Below are 19615 nucleotides of genomic sequence, written 5' to 3'. Positions count from 1 at the left end.
TTTATGGGATTCTGTGATCTCCAAAATACCGTTACTCTGAGAGGGAAGAGAAATTGACAAGAAATTGAAATCAATACATGGTAGTAGCTTGCTTCAGTCCAGTTTTGCAAAATTGATGTATTCACTGCAATTGCATCTTGTTTGTTTAAAAGACATGCTTTTACTTATTTTTTCCCTAGCAGTAACTAATTTAAAATATTGTTTCTATATTCAAGCAAACATTTGAAGTAGATTGTAAGAGTTCTGTGTTAGTCAGCGTTCTCCAGAGAAACCAAATCAATATGATATGTTATAATTATATGAGAGGGATTTATTAAGGGAATTAGCTCATGTGGCTGTGAAGAAAAGTCTCACGATAGGCCGTCTATAAACTGGATGCTGGTAGTGTGGCTCAGTCCATGTCCAAAGGCCTCAAAACCAGGGGAAGCTGATGGTGTCCTTGGTTTAAGTTCTGGAACCCAAAAGCTGAAGAGTCTCATACTCTAATGTCCATGGGCAGGAGAGAAGAGTGTATCCCAGCTCCACCAGATCGAGAGAGTGCTTTACCTCTTTCCTCTGTCTTTTGTCCTCTCCAGACTCCACCTCTTTCCTCTGTCTTTTGCTCTCTCCGGACCCCTAGCAGATTGGCTGGTTCCCACCCACATTGAGGGTGGGTCTTTCCCTCCCAGGCCACTCAGACTCAAACTAATCTCTGTTGGAAACACCCTCATGGACACACCTAAAAAGATAGCTTTAGAGGTTTCTCAGCATTCCTTCATCTAACCAAGTTGACACCTAGAATTAACCTTCACAAGTTCTAATAGGCAATTTCTAGTGTGGAGCTCCCATTGGGTTGGAGATCTGCATTGCTGTCTAAGGCTTTTCCTGCCCAATCCTGCTTCATTTTTAACTTTCATAGACATCACGTTCAAATAAATTTCTTGTATTCCTAACGACAGAGTCTGCTTACTTGAGGACCTGAGGTGACATAGTAGGCACCAGAAGTGAAGATTGGGAGGCAATGAGGGCCCCATCCCAGGTAGCATGTGAAGCACAGATAGTTTCTGGTACAAGATGGTAGCCAAACTGCTAAAACTTGCACCAGTGGTGATTTGGGGAAATGCTCTGGTGGAGGAGAACACCTCGGCTGGTACAGTACTTCAGGCTTTTGAAAAGTGCCCAGCAGTGGGGAGACAATGCATGCAAGGACATGAAATTGGTTGGCTGTTACTAAGTTGCATTGATGTCCTATGGAGGGATAACACAATGCTGAGAGAACTTAATAAACATTTGAAGATCAAGTCTGAAGGTAATAGGGCCTCTTTGGTAACTACAAAAGGCCTTTATCTCCTGCAATGTGAGAGCAGAAATAGCTGAGAACCATCCTCTGGACTTAATAGTTTGAGTCACTGAGCTTCAAAGACTATCGAACACTCAGCCATGGCAGGAAGGACTCCTATGTCAAGGTTAGGGCTCTGGGTGGGAAACCTGGGGCCTTGACATATGGATGAGGACATCTGTGTGGATAATACTGAAGATTTTGGATCCTCAGGCTTCTCTGAACCCTTAGAGTCTTCAGAGGCACCCCCCCTATGAGGGGCTGGCACACCCATCTTCTTTTCCCAATGTGAGAAGAAACTAGAGAGGCCTCTCCCCTGAAAGGCAAGGGAGACTCCCTGAGGATTTGTTCTTACTTCCTCTCCTGGCTTCCAGGCCAGTCACAGTATAACACATCCAGAGATATGCTAGACTTGACATGGAAAGGAAGAGACCATACCCCAAAGCAGCTGCAAGCGTTGGTTAGCATGCACTGCAATGAGCTAGGAAGGTTCTTGGTCAAGGTTACTGAAAATAAAGACTGGATAAAGAAGAGTTTATTGACTTGGGGCCACTCTTTTTGGGTGTGAGATTGAATACCCTAACAAGGATGCCAGAGGATGGTGCAAACTCATTGCTAGGGTAGTTCGCAGAAGCTTGGAAAAAGTGATGGCCCGGCTGAATGAAACTGAAATGCCTCTATCCCTTTTGTCATAGCAAGAGAGATGTAAGATCTAGCTCATAGGAAGGAAAGTTGTGAATTCCTGTGATTTATGCCAGGAGAACTTATAGTCTCTTCTTTCTGGCAATTCTCAAGGAAATTGTAGTCAGCTATTTTTGTTAATATTCAATATGACATCAGCCTGGAGTCATAGTACTCATTTTAAATAATAATAATTATTCCCATGCTTTATTGAGCTACACCTCCCTTTTGAGAAATAATGATGGATATTCTACTTACGTGTTTTCTCTACCTTAATCTGAACATCTTTCCACTGTTAGTTTTTATTATTATATTTGTTTTGCTGATAAGGAACTTAAAGCATAGAGCAGTTAAGTTACTAATATTAGTGAGCTCCAGGGTCCTGGGTAACTAGATGTCATGGAAGCCTCTTCAAGGTGCCATTACCAAGATGAATTGTCTGCAACTGTCCTCATCCCTGTTTTACTTGATTCAAAATTCTGATTCCCAGGAGAGGCCATTGATTTGACTTAGCCTGGATCATATCCCAACCCCTCAGCTAGGAGAGGGAGCCACTCTGATTGACAGTCACTTTATACTCTATGCATCAGAGTAGGAATAGCTTTATAAAAGAAAATCAGAGTTCTGTTCCAAATCGATGGCAGAAGCTGAGAACAGGCACAAACAACCAATATCTACCATTGAGTCACATTACTTAGAAAAAGTAGGAATTAGTTTAATTTCAACATCCCACTCTCTGCTCCTGAAGAGTTTGTATTTATCTGAGTTCTACATATCCACTAATTTTCAACAAGCCAAACTCTCTTTTTTCCTAAGTGAATAGGATACCATCTCTCTCTATAAAAGTGCACACACATGTTTGTGCATGTGTGTGTGTATTGTGTACTGAGAAAGAGAAGAGGAGAGAGTAAGAAAGAGAGAAAGGCAAGAGGGAGCTTGGGTATGCTAGCTGAGAGGCATGAAAACTGAGAGGAATGGGAAGGTTTGTGCTTTCTTAGAAACCGTGAATCAGCTTTGGTATGGTGCTTTAAATCTTGGGAGTGGAATAGCCTTAGATGGGGGCTAGTTTCATCAACAAAAAGCAAGGTAGTATCTGTAGGGCATTAAATGCTTTCAGATAAGTTTTTTTTAGATTTTGACTTAGAATAATGAAAAGAGAAAGAAGCATGTCTCTTTGTTTGACCGGCTACTAATGTCAAACAGTGCTTTGGGGTAGTTGGTGAAATTGAAGGCAATCTTCAAAATGTCATAGTTTTTAAAACTTGAGTCAAGTTCATTGAGTTGTATGATTTGCTTTATAATAGTCCTTTCCTATTAGACCAAGGGTCACATATTTAAATGTCTTCCAGGGCCAATCTGACAAGATAATAGGTGAAACAGGCCATTGTAAGATGATATGCCAAATGACACTCTCCCTCAGTACAGGGGATATAATAAGGAGTAGTAGGGACTGTGAGTTAAGTGGAGTTGCAGCTGAGTATTGCAATGTTGACTGCAGGCCTAGTGTTACTAGATAAAAATGAAAGCTAACATTTATGTAATAATGATTTAAATACTATATAAGTTAACTTATTTAATCTTCAGAACAATACTATGGTTGGTGGTATGCTATTATTATCCCCACCTAGCAGATGAGGAAACTGAGGCACAAAGAAGTTAGGTAACTTTCCCAAGGTGACATGGCTAGAGAGAGGCATAGCCAAGATTTAAACCCAAGTTCAAATCCACAAACCGTGCAATTTAATCACCATGCTCAGTTGAACTCCTGATTTTCGAGAGAAGCCAGAATTTGTTTTATGTGAAATCTACCAATTTAAAAAATGTTAGTGACCAAACAAAGTAAGTCCATCTACTGAATTTGATGTACAGGCTACCAGTTAAAACTTCCGGATTAGGCTTTAATATACAAAGAAGAGCTTCAGTAGCAAACAGAAAATAAAATTCAATTTAATAATGTAGGAAAATCACAATAATCAGTGCAGGCAGAGATTTGGGAAATTCCAAAATGCCAAGGCATACAAAGTTGTTAGGCTTGGCCAATGCTTAAATAAATTGGTTTCCGGATACCATTTTCCAATAAAGAGAACCAGGACTCTATGGAGAAATGGCTGATTCCAGGGCTGGGTCAGGGAAAGTAGGAGGAGGAGCCCAGCATATTTTGTGGTGTCAGAAAATAAGTTCTCAAATAATAATGGGAACATGTCGGAAGGACAAAGGAGACAACTTTATGGACCTTCCAATGGCCAGATCTAGGACAATTTGAGCAACAAATTAAATGATGACAGTAATGGACTATAGCCCATAGAATAAAATAAATATATATGAATTCATACCAATATAAATAATTGCATATGTAAATTAATGGGGAAGAAGGGAAGACTCTTCCTTACAGTTGAATTCTAATTAATAAATGTGGACTGATAATGGAAATAGAATATCACATTTTTTCAAACACCACAGTAATGATTGTTTCAAGTGGGGAATCATCAATGGAGCTAAAATCAAGGTGTGGTGGGTGACCTTGCAAACAGAATATTCACAAAGTCTCAAAGTATGTTCACAAGACGATTATTAATTACAAAAATAAAAATAGCAATTTTATGGTGGAAAATCCTGGCAGATACCATCTTAAACAAGTTATTAAGGTAATATCACCAATAATCAGACATTCACATCATGTACCTTCTGCTATGATGCACTGAAGAGGGCATAGCCTCATATCTGTGATATTCTTGTCAAAAATACGTAATGTGAATTTAATCATGAGGAAACATGGACAAACTCATATTCAAGGATGTTCTACAAAATAACCAGAGTACTCTTCAAAAATGTCAAGACTGAGAAAGGAAAGACTAAGGATTCAGATTAAGGGTGACATAAAATTAAATGCAATATATGATTTTGAACTAGATCCTGGACCAGAAAAAACAACATGATGGATACAATTGGTAAAATCTGAATAAGATCTATAGACTAGTTTTTAAATATTGTATCAATCTGAATTTCTTGGTTTTGATTATTTTACTATAGGCTATATTATATGTTAATATTTAGGGAGGCTGTGTTAGGGGCATATGCGAATTCTTTGTACTAACTTCGCAACTCTTTTGTAAGTCTGAAATTATTTAAAATTTAAAAATTAAAAAAAAATTAATCTGTTAAACATATGTAACTAATTTCATTGAAGAATGCCCAGAAAATTGTGAAAAATAGTTAGTATGAGAGTAGTGACCACTGGGAAAACATGCTTCTTGGTTTCAAGGCAAGTTTTTGTATTAGTCATGATGGGCTACCTTGTGATGTGATAAGAATGAAACTAGAAATCTTAGTGGCTTAGCACATAAAAGTTTATTTTCATGAAAAGTCCACTATAGGTCTGGTGGTTTCCAGGGCCACTCCCTAAGCAGCAAATCTCTGTTTCTACTTCTCATGTGGCTCCCAGAGTGGCTCAGTACAGGAGGATAGAGTATGTACAGTCTTGAACCCTTTGTACAGGAAGTTTAACATCTCTTCTGCTCAAAGCCCATTGGCCATGCCTAGTCATGTGGCCCCACCTAACTGCAGAGAGACTGGAAAACATAGGGGAAACTGTGGATAGAAGTAAATTGCCACGGTGTTATTATCTTGCTTAAGAGGAAACCGGCTCTGCAAAATTAAGTAACTTCTTCGAAGCCACATAATTTATTGTAAAACTTACTGTCTGTCCTAATTATTTCTGATAATTATGAAAAACCTGTTCTTTGTCTCATGTGGTAAAAAGCCAGTAAGATGTCACAAACACTTATCTTCATGAAATATAACCAGAATGGAGGAATAATGAAGTAGCCTGCAAGAACTTGTTAATAAGGTAAAGATTGCCATTTGAGAGTTTAAATGATTAAATCCACACTTTGTAGCTAAATAACTCGACATTAAGGTTAATACATTGGTGTGATTTTTGTTACCACTGACCTAACATCTCTATCATAGCCTCCTTCTACTCACCCTGCTCCTGTGATTACACTCTATATAAGTCTTCATTCTTATTTTGAAAATATAGCACACACTCAATAAAGTGTGAAAACCTATATGTATAATTTAAGGAGCAATAATGAATACTTACCCTCTGAAGGACCAAATGATTGAACTTTATCATATCCTAGAATCTCTGTATGTATTCTTCCTAGATTGCATTCGTTCATTTCCCAGAAGTAATTACTATCCAGAATTTGTGTTAATTAATCTCCTACTTTTCTTTATTGTTTTTACTATCTAGGAATACAAGGGAACTTCAAAAAGTTTGTGGAAAAATAAAATTAAAAGGTAATACAAATCTTTTCACAAACTTTTTGAAGATCCCTTGTACATCCCTAAATAATACATTGCTTAGTTTCGCCTGTATATGAGGGTAATCATTCTGTATGTGCTCTTCTGTGATTTGTTTTTTAGTGCAACAAGTGTTGTTGAGATTCATTGATATGTATGCATGTAGCTATAGTTTAATTTTCATTGCTCTATAGTATCCCATTTCATTACTGTACCATAACTTATTAATAAGTTCTACCTTCATGGGCATTTGGGTTATTTCAAGTTTTTTGCTATTGCAAACAATATTGCTGTAAACATTTTTGTTCATGTCTCCTGATGAACATAGGTACGAGTTTATCTAGGTTTTGTATCTAGGACTGAAATTGTTAGGCTGTAGGACATATGCATGTTCAACTATACTAGGTAATTAAAAATTATTTTCTGAAGTGTCTGTGCCAATTTGTACTTCCCCACAAAGGGTGAGAATTGCCATTGCTTCACATCACTGTCAAAACTGGGAATTTGAGATTTTATTTTATTTTTTCATATATGGTGATGTGAAATGGTATCTCATTGGAGTTTTATTTTAATTAAAATTTTTATTGATCCCCGATAACTAGTTTAACATTTTTATGTAAGTTTATCAGCCATTTGAGCTTTTTTTTCAAGTTCCTTTTCATTACTTTTGCCTATTTTTCTACTGGGTTTTGTCCTTATGCAATTAATTTATAAGAATTCTTTATGTATATAATGTGTGTGTGTGTGTATACATATATATATATATATATATATATATATATATATATATATATATATATATATATAGGTTTTTTTTTTTTTTCTTTTTGTAGCTGGTCAGTGTAAGGATTGAACCCCAGACCTTGGTGTTATCAGTCCCATGCTCTAACCAACTGAGCTAACTGGCCAGTCCTATATATATATGTATATATACATATATAATATATACATAAATAATATATATATTCTTATAGATTACTTATACACACATGCACACACACACACACATATGCATTCTAATCCTTTGTTGATTGTACATCTATATTCCAAATATTTTTTCTAGCTTATGGCTGGCCTTTTTATTCCCTTTTTTATTGTTTTTTTTTTTTTTTTTCATGGAATGAAATTTGTTTAGCTTTGTGAGACTTTATTTTTACATTACGTGCTCTTTGCACAGAAAGACCTTATTAAAACACATAAGTTTCCTTAATAAGATAGATCTTCAGGGTGATGCTGAAAATTGAGGCTTTCAGATCTTGTGTGTGTTTAGGAAGATTAATGGTTGACAGAGCTTGCATATATGATCACAATAAAAAGTAAAGAAATCCAAGAAACAGACTTTTATATCCCCAAACTCCTAATAAATTACTTTTGTAGGCAAACAGTTATCCTTGTGATATGTTCATTTTGTTCTTTTAATTTTTGTCTATCTTATAGTCTCTGATGATTTCTTTGGACATAAATTTCAATGTAATTATATTTTAAGTTATCTCTCGAGGCTTGATTAAACAAAGTTGGCTATTTTGCCTAGCTGTATTTTTTATTGTAGAACAGAATGTGCTCATTTGCATAGTTATTCTCCAGAACAAGTAATAATCATTTATTTCATTCATCTTCAACCAGTTTCAGAAGGTCTTAAATTACTTTACTAAAATTGCAGTTCTACCTGGTGGATTTTCTCCTCATAAATGGAAACTGAAAAGAAAGTGAAATTGTGGGAAACCTATGATAGATTACTAGATGTAAATATGTGCTACTAGTAGTTCAAAACTGGCAGTACCAAAAATCAAGAGTAAATTAATAGCATGTCATTAAAAACCTTATGTTTTAATAAGTATTGTGTATAGAAACAATTAAATAAGCTGTCCAAGGTACATAATTAGGATATCTAAGTGTTTTTATAATTTTTTGTCTTTCATATTTATAATGAATATTTATTAAAGTTTAATGTGCAATTTTCCATTTATCATTTGTGGCATATACTAGAAAGCAAATGTATTTCACAGGGCCTCCAAAGCCCTGTGGTTTCAGGTTTAGCCTAACCTTTTGGGATTACATATAGATATTTTAACCTTGCAAAAGACAGGAAACTTTCCCCAGGCTAAAGTCTCTGTCGTAAGATATAGAATTGTAACACAGCAAGGTTGCTGGCTCAAGGACAGACGAGTTACTTGATTGATTTGTAAAAATGCTGGGGAAATTGCTGTGGGGAAAAACAGTGTTTGCTAAGATCAAGTTTTTGTTGGTGGATTGACTTAACCTTTTGCAAATTGCATTATGGAATGTCACCTTGCTTGTCTCACTGATGTTACCAGCCTCTATTGTTAAACCCCACCTGTGTTCTTTTCCTGTAACTTCCTGGTCTGGATAATAAATGCAGGAAGAGAACCCCAGTTCATGGTTAATTTCCAAAAGAAAGGAATGCCTCTCTCTTGAGGGTTGCAGTAGATTAACCCCTTCAGGGTCTCTCACTGCTTGGAAGAAATGGGCTTTGAGTAATCTTTTTGCAGCTCTGTCAGCTAGGGGAAGAAAGGTGAGAAATCTGTGTGAGGAAAAGCAGCAATCGTTTTGGAAGGCCTCATTATGAAGACAGGTCTTCGTATCTGGTAACAAACATTAGGCTTGTTGGTGATTATGTTGAACCCCCCTCAGGGTGAAATTTTATTTTTCCTGAGATACAAACTTCCTTCCTTTTTTCTGAAGTTTTTATTATTTCTCTGGTGCCTGATGAATTTGGATGCATTGATAAATCCAGCGATTTACTTCCCACAGGATGCTGAGAAATTGCGAAAGAGTGAGATGGTCTTCCTACCTACCTCCAGTCATTGGGATTGGGATTGTCTTTTCTGTCAGGGAACTTTGTTAAGAGTTTGTCTTGACTACTTGAACCACAAATGTCCAGCATAACCTCTGACTAGGTGCGGCTTCCTCTGTGATGTCTTTTGACAATTAGCTGTTCTTAGTTGTAATGCATTCAAGTTATCAGTCTTTGTCTTCATGATCTATGCTCTTCATTTAAGAGCTTAAGAGTTTAAGAGCTCCTGCACTACTACTCTGAGGTCATAAAAATATTCCTCTATATTGTCTTCTAAAAGTTTTATAATTTTGTCTATTTGGTTTCTAATCAACTTGCAATTAACATATAAAGTGCACATACATACATTTTACTATCAATATGTCAAGTTCAACCAAATAAAATTTTTTGGATTTTGGTTGTAATAACTTTAGATCTGTAAATCCATATGGGGAGAATTGACATCTTGATAATATGTAGTCTTCAATTTATGAACATGGTGTATTTCCTTTTTATTTGGATTTTCTTTAGTGTATTTCAATAAAATTTATGCTTCTGTCTTTAAAACATTTGACCCTCTTTTGTTAGAGTTATTTCTAAAAAGGATTTTTAAAAATACTTTTAATTTTTGCTGCATTTTATTTTTAACACTTAATTTGATACCTTTTATAGGTGTCATTTTTAAAATTTGCTCTTTAGCTATTGGAGAATAGAAAATGATTTTTATTTATTTTATGTCCGGTAACCTCATTAAACTCCCTTTTTAATTATCTGTAGATTTTCTTATTTGGGTAAACATTCTTTGCAAATAATGAGTTATTTTCTTCTTTTACATCCTTATATTATTATTATAAACTTTAATATCTCTCTCTCTCTTTCTCTTTTACCTTAACTACCCTTGTTTGGATCTCCAATACAATGTTGAGGGATGGCTGGTTAGCTCAGTTGGTTAGAGCACACTCTTATAAACACCAGTGTCATGGATTTTGATCCCTATACTGGCCAGTCGCCAATGTTGAAAGGATGTTGTGATAGTGGATACTCTTGGATTGGTTCCAATTTTAAAAGAAGTATTTCCAACATTTCACCATTATGTATTATGTTTGCCATACATCTTATTGATCTAAGGAAATTCCTATTACTCGATTGGTAGTTTTCAAAATCATCAATAGATGTTGAATATTTAATCAAATGCTTTTCCTGTATCTATTGAAATCATCACAAATTTCCTTTTTTAATCTGCTAACATGGTTAATTACCTAATTGGTTTTGTAATGTTAAACTAATGTCACATTTCTGGTATAAATCCAATATGGCAGGCCATTTTTCACACAGTTAAAGCAATCTTCATAATAGTACACTACAGATCATGTTACACTCTGTTCAAAAGAACTCAACCCTTCTCATCACACTTAGAATAAAATCTGAACTCTTTCTGTGGCCTCTATGATCAGCTCTTGCCTCTTTCTTCAGTGTCATCTCCTATCACTCTACTTCTTTGTATTGGATGTTTTTCCATTTCTGCAACATGTCATGCTAATTCCCTTCTTAGGGCTCTTGCTTTCTGACTGTATTGCTGTTTCTTTAAATCTTAACATGGCTGGCTCCTTTTGCTCATTCAGGCCTCAAATCAACTATCACCTTTTTAGAAATAAGACCCTAATGAGGGTTCTTGATGACCCTTCTCTCAGGTTATTCCCACCACCCTCCTGCAGTCACTTTGCAAAAACCACATTTTCTTCATAACACTTATAATCTGAAATTATTTTATTCATGCCTTTATTATTTATCTCATTAATTAGCATATAAGCACCAAGAGCTCAGGAATCTTCTTTGCTTTGCTTTCTATTGTATCCCCAGCACCTAGAATAGTGCCTGACACATAACAGATTTCAGTTAAACTTGTTAAATGTATGAATAAATGAATGAGGTAATAAGTTCCCATAAAGAAAAACAACTTTCTTGGAAGCCAGTCAGCCTTTTTCTATTCATACCTTTCAAGCTGAAAGTTCAACCATGGATTTGCTTTTATTACCTGTGGTTGTTACTCCCAAACCCCTGTTTTGTTAAGCAGAGGGAGGGTGGGGTTGCCTTGGTTGAAAAAAAAAATAATTTGACGGTAAAGGCCAGGGACAAGTTATAACAAACCACACATAATTTTATCAACTTCAAGTGCACTCTCCTTTCAAATGCAACTTGTGAGCCTCCTGACATTAGAGAACTTTAGCACTGGAATAGTCCTTTGGGACCTCGTCAGGTATGCCAGCCATTCTTCAATAGTTCGGAAAATACTAATTGAAGATGGTGCCATTTTATAGATTTTTTAAAAAGCTAACATTTAAACTTGAACAAATCCTACATTTTGATCTTACATTTATAGTGTCACAAAATTTTATATTTGGATATGACCTCAGATATCATCTAATCTGAAGCATTTATTATGCAAGTAAGGAAGATAATGGCCAAAGCTATTAAGTGATTTATCCAAAGCCACTTAGGAAATGAGTGTCATAATCAGGACAACTACCTAGGTTTCCTGACTTCTAATCCAGTTTTGTTCTCTAGCACTTAAATGGTGTTCACTGTGGTAGTCACCAATTGACCAACTGAAGTAGCTGGTACTTCACAGAAAGATGTACTCTGAGCCCAACCCCTCTGATGGATCTAGGGGTGGACATCTAATCCCCTTTTGTCCAAGCAAACTCTGTCTCATGGGTTTTAATATTTGGAATGGAAAGACAGAGACTGAGATTCAGTCTTCCCTGATGGTAGAAGTCATGAGCTGTAAGGCTTGGGAACTATGAACACCCATGTTTCTCTCTTTGTGAGAAACAAGGTTGCAGTGAAGCAGAGTGAAGTCCATCTGCCCTAGGAGAGAAACAGATCCTACAGAGGAAGAGAGATTCCAGACAGCATCTGAATCCTTGGTTTCAGGTTCTCAGCTGCCTTCCTCACACACAGTTGGGCTACTAGAAAATCTCCAGCATCCTTCCATTCCTTCCGCTCAAATCAGTTTGAGTGTGTTTCTGTCATTGTCACCAAAGAGTGCACATATTCAATACCTAGAAGTTTTGTAGCAACATTCTACATTCCCAATGAGAGGCAAATCAATACTGAGGCTCTACTATTTGTCAAGTACCGGAAATACATTATTTTTTATCCTAACAATCCTATGAAGCTGGTCTTATTTTCTCCATTGTTTAAATTAAGGAACTGAAGTTCAGAAAGAATCTATGCTAAGTCAGAAAGCTAGGAAGTATCTACATTAGAATTTGAATTCAGATGATCAAATTCTAAAGTCTGTACTCCTTCCAATGAGTCATATTGCCTTAAATTCAGTGTGATCTATGTTTTGCTTCTCAAAGTGGTGTGGAGACTTGTGGTGTTGACATCACCTGAGGGCTTGTTAGAAATGCAGAATCTCAGTCCTGATGTCAGACCTACTGAGACACTGTCTGCACTTTAAAAAGATCTCCAGGGATTTGTGTGTATGAGTCTAAGTTCTGATCTAATGAAAAGGCATTGTGGTCAGGGATACATAAGCTGAATAACTTTGAACTATAGCCTAACATTTCAGAATCATTTCCCTCATCTGTAAAATGAATAAAATAATACCTACCTCACTGGAATTGTTGTGAGGATTGTGTAGGATGAGGTATGAAAGCCCCTAGTACAGTGCCTGACATAGTAGTTTCTTATTACAAGTGTCCTTTCTTTCTAACTTTAAAGAAACATATCATTCTTCCCATTGTTGGATAGCACCCATAAGCACATACACAAAATGGTGCAGATAAGAACACATGGAAGCATTATGAATAGGCATTTCCCCCAAATAGTACAGTGACTGCAAGGGTGAAGAGTCAGGAGGAAGTATAGTTTGGTTTTCTTTGTCATAATGGGTATGCAAAATTAAGTTCATATTAATGATATCAATGGCAAAGAAACAGCTGGAAGTTAACTGGTCTGAATAAGGGAGACATAGTATTAAAACAAAAATTAACTCTAGTTTAATTTTTAGAATTGGCAGAGAAGTTGTGCAAGTTGAGAGAGGGAAAAGAATATTAGGTCAGGAAAGGAATATGAAGTTTTTAGAAAGTAGCTAATTATTTCCACTGCTTTCAGATTGTAAAACCTAAACTGGGTAATCTTACAACTCACAGGATACAGAAAAAGAACGTAATTGCTATCATATTAAAAGCATTCATTTTCTCTCTTTATTGATAGATCTGTCCATAATGAAGAGTATAGAATTCTAGTAATAGTACAAGCAGACAATAAAGTACTCTAAATAACTGAGTATAATACAAGACCTTGGTAGTTTTTCTATATGCCAGCAATGTTACTTAAAAGAAAATAGATTTCATTCATGAAAGCAAAAATGGATTTCATTCATGAAAGCAAAAAACATATATTTTCCCAATAATAGTAAAATATATCAAATATTTTACTTATGATGAAGAAAACCACAAAATCTTAATGAAGGGCATGAAAGTCTTAAATCACTGTAGAGTGCCAGTAAGGAGAGAATTGTAAAATTTTAACTTCTCCCCAGATGAATTTATAGGCTTGATGCAATTCAGGTTAAAATCCCAACGGAAGTTTTCCTTGGGGAATTTGACAATGTGATTCTAAAGTTAACCAGGAAGTATATATAGCAAATAATAGGCAAGGGAACTAAAACAACAACAACAAAAAAGAAAAACACCCAGTAATGAGATATTTATTTTTATTTTTAGCCTAGTAATCTATATACATAGTTTAAAGAGTCAAAAAGTTGGGCGGAACTTATGTTAGTCATTTCTGCATAACAAATAACCCAAAACTTAGCAGTTTAAAGCAACATTCATTATCTCACATGATCTCTGTGGCTAGAACTCTGGGAGTGGTTTAATTGGGTGGTTCTGACTCAGGGTCTCACGAGGTTGCTGTCAAGATGTTATGATGGCAGTCTTCTGAAAGCTTGACTAGGGCCAGAGGATCTGCTTCTAGGGTCACTCACATGGCTGCTGGCAGGATCTTCAGGTTCTCACCATGCAGGCTCCTCTACAGGGCAATTTGAGTGAGGCAAGGGTCTCAAAAAGGGCAAGCTTTTAGTCTTAGTAAGTAGCTCTTCCAGCAGGTTCACATTCTTATCTTTTAGGAGCAAATAATTTCAGGAGCAAGTAACTAAGTTTTGTTTTGTTTTGCTTGTTTTAGTTTTAACAGAGGTACAAGAAAGTATGCCTGGTTTCAGAATAATTTAACACAGGACAGGAAATTAATGTTTGGTACCAATATTGTTAACACAGGGAGCAGGGAATTATGTTGGTTTAGTTCTCAGGTCTATGAAGGTAAGTACTTGGCATAGATATACCTAGGAGGGACTGGTAACTGTGACTTTGGGGTTAGGATAGACTTAACAGAAGAGATGCCATATAAGCTGAGGCCCAAATCAAAATATATTGTAAGTAAACAAAAAACTGGGGGAAACTGTTTTTAACAAAAAGTGACAAAGGATTGACATTCTCGAGAGTGCTTACATAATCAATGAGATTACTCTCCAAAAGAAAAACAAAGGAAAGATCAGATAATTCTAAAAAAAAAAACTGCAAAAATTAAATAAAGAAATGAAACTGACAATCTACCATTTTATTGCCTATCAAACTGTAAAAAAAAAAACTTATAATATGTAATATTGTGTGTGAACAGTGAGATGATTACACTCAGACAGTGCCTAGTGGAAATGTTGAGTGGGTCAATGTTTTGAAAAGGCAATTTGGCAAAATATGCTAAAAGCCTTGTGCTCATTTCCTTTGATCTAGAATTTCATATTCTAATAATTTAATCTGAGAAAAGTCATCATAAATTCAGATCAAGATATATGAACAAAGATGAGGAACAGTGGCGTACAGTTTATTTTAGTGAAATATTGGAAAGAACCTCAATGTCCAATTGATAAGTGAATGTTTAAATTATACTATATCTATTGGATGGAATATTACAGAGACATTAAAATTGCCATTTTCTAGGATTACTTATTGATAGTGCTTACAATATAAGCAAAAATAAGGTACATATTTAGCATAATCCAATTTTAGTAAAAATAAGTTTTTATACATGTGGAAAAAAGCCTGAAAGGAGGCAGTACAAACTTAAAATGCATGATGTGACTGTGAAAAGTCAAATTATGCTTTATATAGTTTCTTCTCTTTTAAAAAGTAACTTTATTGTGAAATATTTCATAGATACAGGAACATGCATAAAGCAAATATATGGCTTAATGAATTATTAGAGTTCTATTATTTCTTGACCACCACCTGTGTCAATAAATAGAACTTTGCCAGCTACTCCAGAAGCCTTCTGTGTTCCTTCTTTCAATCGCAATCCTTCTCTAACTCAAAAAAAAAAAGAAAAGAAAAAGAAAAAAATACCACTGTCCTGACTGTTGCGGTAATCAATTCTTTGCATTTGGTTATGGCTTATCACCCAAGCATACTTTTTTAAACATTGTAATTTAGTTTTGCCAGTGTTTTAAAATCTTTTAAGACTTTTAAAAATTTACGTATTCCCCTTTCATTCCCTGCCCCCCTTTTCCTGGGTAATCTAATTGTTGAAGAAATCAGGTCATTGTTCTATAGTCTGGATTTTGTTGAGTGCATGGCCACACTGCAGTTTAACGTGTTTCTCTGCCCTCTGTATTTCTTGCAAGCCAGCAGTTGAATCTACAGGTTTGATCAAAAGCTGAAGGATGGGTGGTTTAGGATACCTTTCCAAATTCAGACTCCCTCTTCTCTTGTCCTCAAGTAGTGTGGTTCACAAAGGTGAGGACTTACTTTCTGAGATCTCCTGGTTCCTCCTTGTTCTGGATCTTTTCTATATCTCTAGCCTATACAGTTTGGATTCTATTCCCAGCATTTTCTCTTCAGTTCAGGAAGGGAGTTTGGGTTAGTTTGTTCTGGGAGTTTATGGGTACCAAACTGCTGCAGTCTTTTCAGAACTCACCACATGCCCATTGCACAAATCCGCTTTTAGAATGTGCAAAACTTCTTCTGTAGGAGGCCCTGTCCCCTGATACTGTGGCCCCATCAAAACAGTGGATCAGCACAACTTCCAAAGTGAGATATAAAGTTCATGTTTGGCATGAACTTTTCCTAAAGCTATGAATAAAACCCTTTTTTATATTAAAAAAAAAAAGGTTAAAGCTTCTTTTGGTTTCAGCTACTCTCCTTAAACCAGCCCTCCAAGCTTACCAGTGAATCCCATCAGCTATTTTGGTTTTCTCATGTCTGTCTGTTGTTTCTCTCTGCTTTCTCCTGCTGATTCTACAGAGACCTTATAGCTATTGGTTTGTCTCCATCCCTGCTTATATTTTGTATATTATAGTAGTTAGCTATAGGCTTTTGGTTTTGCTACCTACTTGGTCTATTTAATTAGGGCAATTGAAGGAGGTTAAAAAATTGTGCCACTGCTGTTGCCATCTTTCTGCTATCTCTCCATATTTTATTTTTAGGTTAAAAAAATGTTAAAATGTTACTAAAATGCCTGAGAGGCTATTTTGCTTGCTTTGAGATCTTAATTGTGTTGTGTTGCTCTGATTGTAAAGGAAGAATGGTGTTGAAAAGCAGAAGTTAGTGTGAGAAACATTTTGGAGCCTTTCTCTGATGATTTAAAGAAAGAAGTAGATCTGGAAGACATTATGTGTCATGGCCTGGGTAGGAGAATAAAAATATGTGGAGTCTCAAAGGATGATGCAAATTTCCATACAAATTTCCATACAAGAGCGGATCTGACCTGACAAGTTGCATTAGTCCATGGTGAGGGACGAGTGTTTCTCTCCTTGTGATTGTGGGTACAGCATGAAGATTTATGGCTTAGATTCTCTAGAGGCTCAAGCCATGACACCAAAAGTGTTTTGGAACCATCCCCTTGGTAAACAAACTAGTACAAAATGTAGATTTTCTCTGTATGGGACCTAGCATAATGAAAAATAATTATCCTTGTTTTAATATGAGTTTCCTCCTGATAAATTCAGAAAGTTTCCCACATAATAGTTACACTAAAGAGACAACATTCCTGTGAAGGACAATTTTCAGGCACTGTAATTCCTATTATAAATGGAGGAAACAGAAATCCTTCATTCATTCATACTTTTATTCAATCAACTATTGCCACACAAATAAACTGGTTATGCTATATCGGATCATAAAACTCAAGTGTACAAAAAAATTTCTTAAAAAAAATAATTGAAATTGGTCTCAATGTTGATATCCTGTCCTTCCTAAAGAGAGAAAACAATTTAGACAATTCCACAGGCACTTTGTTTCCCACAAATCTCTCCTGCCCCCAAATCATTTCTGGCTAAAATGTAATCACTTCAGAATGATCTCTCTTCTCCTTGTCTTTCTGAGGATAGCCTCAAAGTTTTTTTGTAGAGAGTAGCGTGGGGTGGGGAGGGAGGTGGCAAGGGGAGGTATCTGGTTGTTGGCTTTGGCCTCAAAAGTTGATGCCCACTTTTTTATGGCTTTCGGATCACTGATCTGTGCATTGAGTTCCATCTTTCCTCATTCTGACCTATAGGCTCTTCAACCCTTTACCGCCCTGTCTCAGCTCCTTTGAATTGCCTTTAATGACATAAACACTAAAAAAATAGAACATGTTTGAAGCATTCCTCTGGCTCATCATATCCAGACCTTTCATGCTGACATGCTGCTCTCTGTTGAGGGGAAAACCTAGGACCTTGGTCACTTTTCTGATCTCCACTGGGAAAACAGCTCAGATGCCCTCTGTCTTTAGATCTTCTATCTGGGAGTTCTATTATTTCCATCCCCACAGCTTCTTTCTAACAAATCATAGGGACTGTGTGTGTGTGTGCATGTGCGTGTGTGTGTGGTGGTGGTGGTGCTGGTGATACAGGATGGAGATATACACCAATACCTCTGGGTTGAGAAAATTGGTTCCCCCATATTTGTGGCAGATTGCATTATAACAACACAATCCCTTCCCTCCCCACCCCCAAGATTATAATCCATGCCTATTGTCATGTGATTTGCCTATGAAAGCAGTAGACTTCTCCATTGTCTTGGGATTTGGTCATATGAAAGGCTTTGGCCAATGGGATTTGAGTGGATGTGTCATGACATGTTGGAGAAGCAGCTTTAAGAGACTTCACAAGTTTCCACCAGTACTCTGGATTTTCCCATCTGTCATGAGAATTGCCAAGTCCCACATGGGGGCTGTTTCTTCAGCCGGGGTCCTGGAATGAGAAGACCCATGGAGCAGAAGCTCAGCTGACCCATAGCATATAATACAGGCAAGAAATAAACCTTTGTGGCCATAAGCCATTGAGATTTGGGGGTTGTTTTTTTCAGCAATAGTGATGAGTACATTGTTTGTAGTCTTTTTTTTTTTCCTTTCAGCTCTTTAGGAGCTGAAACTCATGAAGTTCAGCTATTCCAAGCCAACATCTCTGACTTATGACACTTTTGTTACTGCCAAGAGCTTCAGATGTCTAGTAAACAAACATTTGAGAATTGCCTTCTTCTGTTTCCCAGAGATGGAAAAAAAAAATGCCCTAGCTGTCTGAGAAGAGTATTCTTGACCAGGGGCAGAGAATACAGAATTGTGTGTGTGTGTGTGTGTGTGTGTGTGTGTAGAGCTACAGAGCGGGGTACATCAGTAAATATTTCAGATTTTTATCCTGACATACAAAAATGCATACCACGAAATACAAAATTTGAAAATTCCAAATTCTTCTACATATTCTTCCTGCAGTCAAGGAGCTTATAAGGCAGATTAAGTATCACTTCAATTATAAAGGGAGGCAACAAATATTAAGTGTGTCATCAAGGTGTGCAGAGAAAGTGCTATGGGAGATCACAGAAGAAGAGGCCTTCAAGGATGGGTAGGATTTGGAACTGCATGGAGAGGGGAGAAAAGGCATTTTGCACTCAAGATGCAGATGGAGCTAAAACACAGATTAGGGCAAGTAAGTGGAGTGGACAGGGCTGTGAGTAAAGATGAGGAGCCTGGTGGGAGGTCAGATTGCAAAGGCTAGCCAAGGGCCTAGTCGTGGTCCTCTCTGAGTGGGGATCGTGAAGTTCTCCCAGGTAGAAAAAGGGCTAGAGAGTGGATTTAGGCAGCATTTATTATTTTATTAAATTAAATTAATTAATTAATTTAGTTTTTTAAAAAGATGACCGGTAAGGGTATCTTAACCCTTGACTTGGTGTTGTCAGCACCACGCTCACTCAGTGAGCTAACTGGCCATCCCTATATGGGATCCGAACCCGGGGCTTTGGTGTTATCAGCACCATACTCTCCCGAGTAAGCCACGGGCCGGCCCCAGCATTTATTATTTTAAAAACAATGTGGCCATTTAAAATTTTGACACAAAGTATATGTGCACATGTCATTGGAAAGATAATTCAGATGATAGATTACTCTCCCCAAATGGCTGGTTTACAGTAGCTGTGTGTATGTTTGCTAAATAATCATTTTACTTATGAAGTCATTTCTGGTTTGTTGGTGGTGGTATTGGA

This window comes from Cynocephalus volans, chromosome 1 (assembly GCF_027409185.1).
Source record: "Cynocephalus volans isolate mCynVol1 chromosome 1, mCynVol1.pri, whole genome shotgun sequence".
Lineage (NCBI taxonomy): Eukaryota > Metazoa > Chordata > Mammalia > Dermoptera > Cynocephalidae > Cynocephalus > Cynocephalus volans.
The sequence above is the reverse complement of the archived record's forward strand: the minus strand, read 5'-3'. Positions refer to the sequence as shown.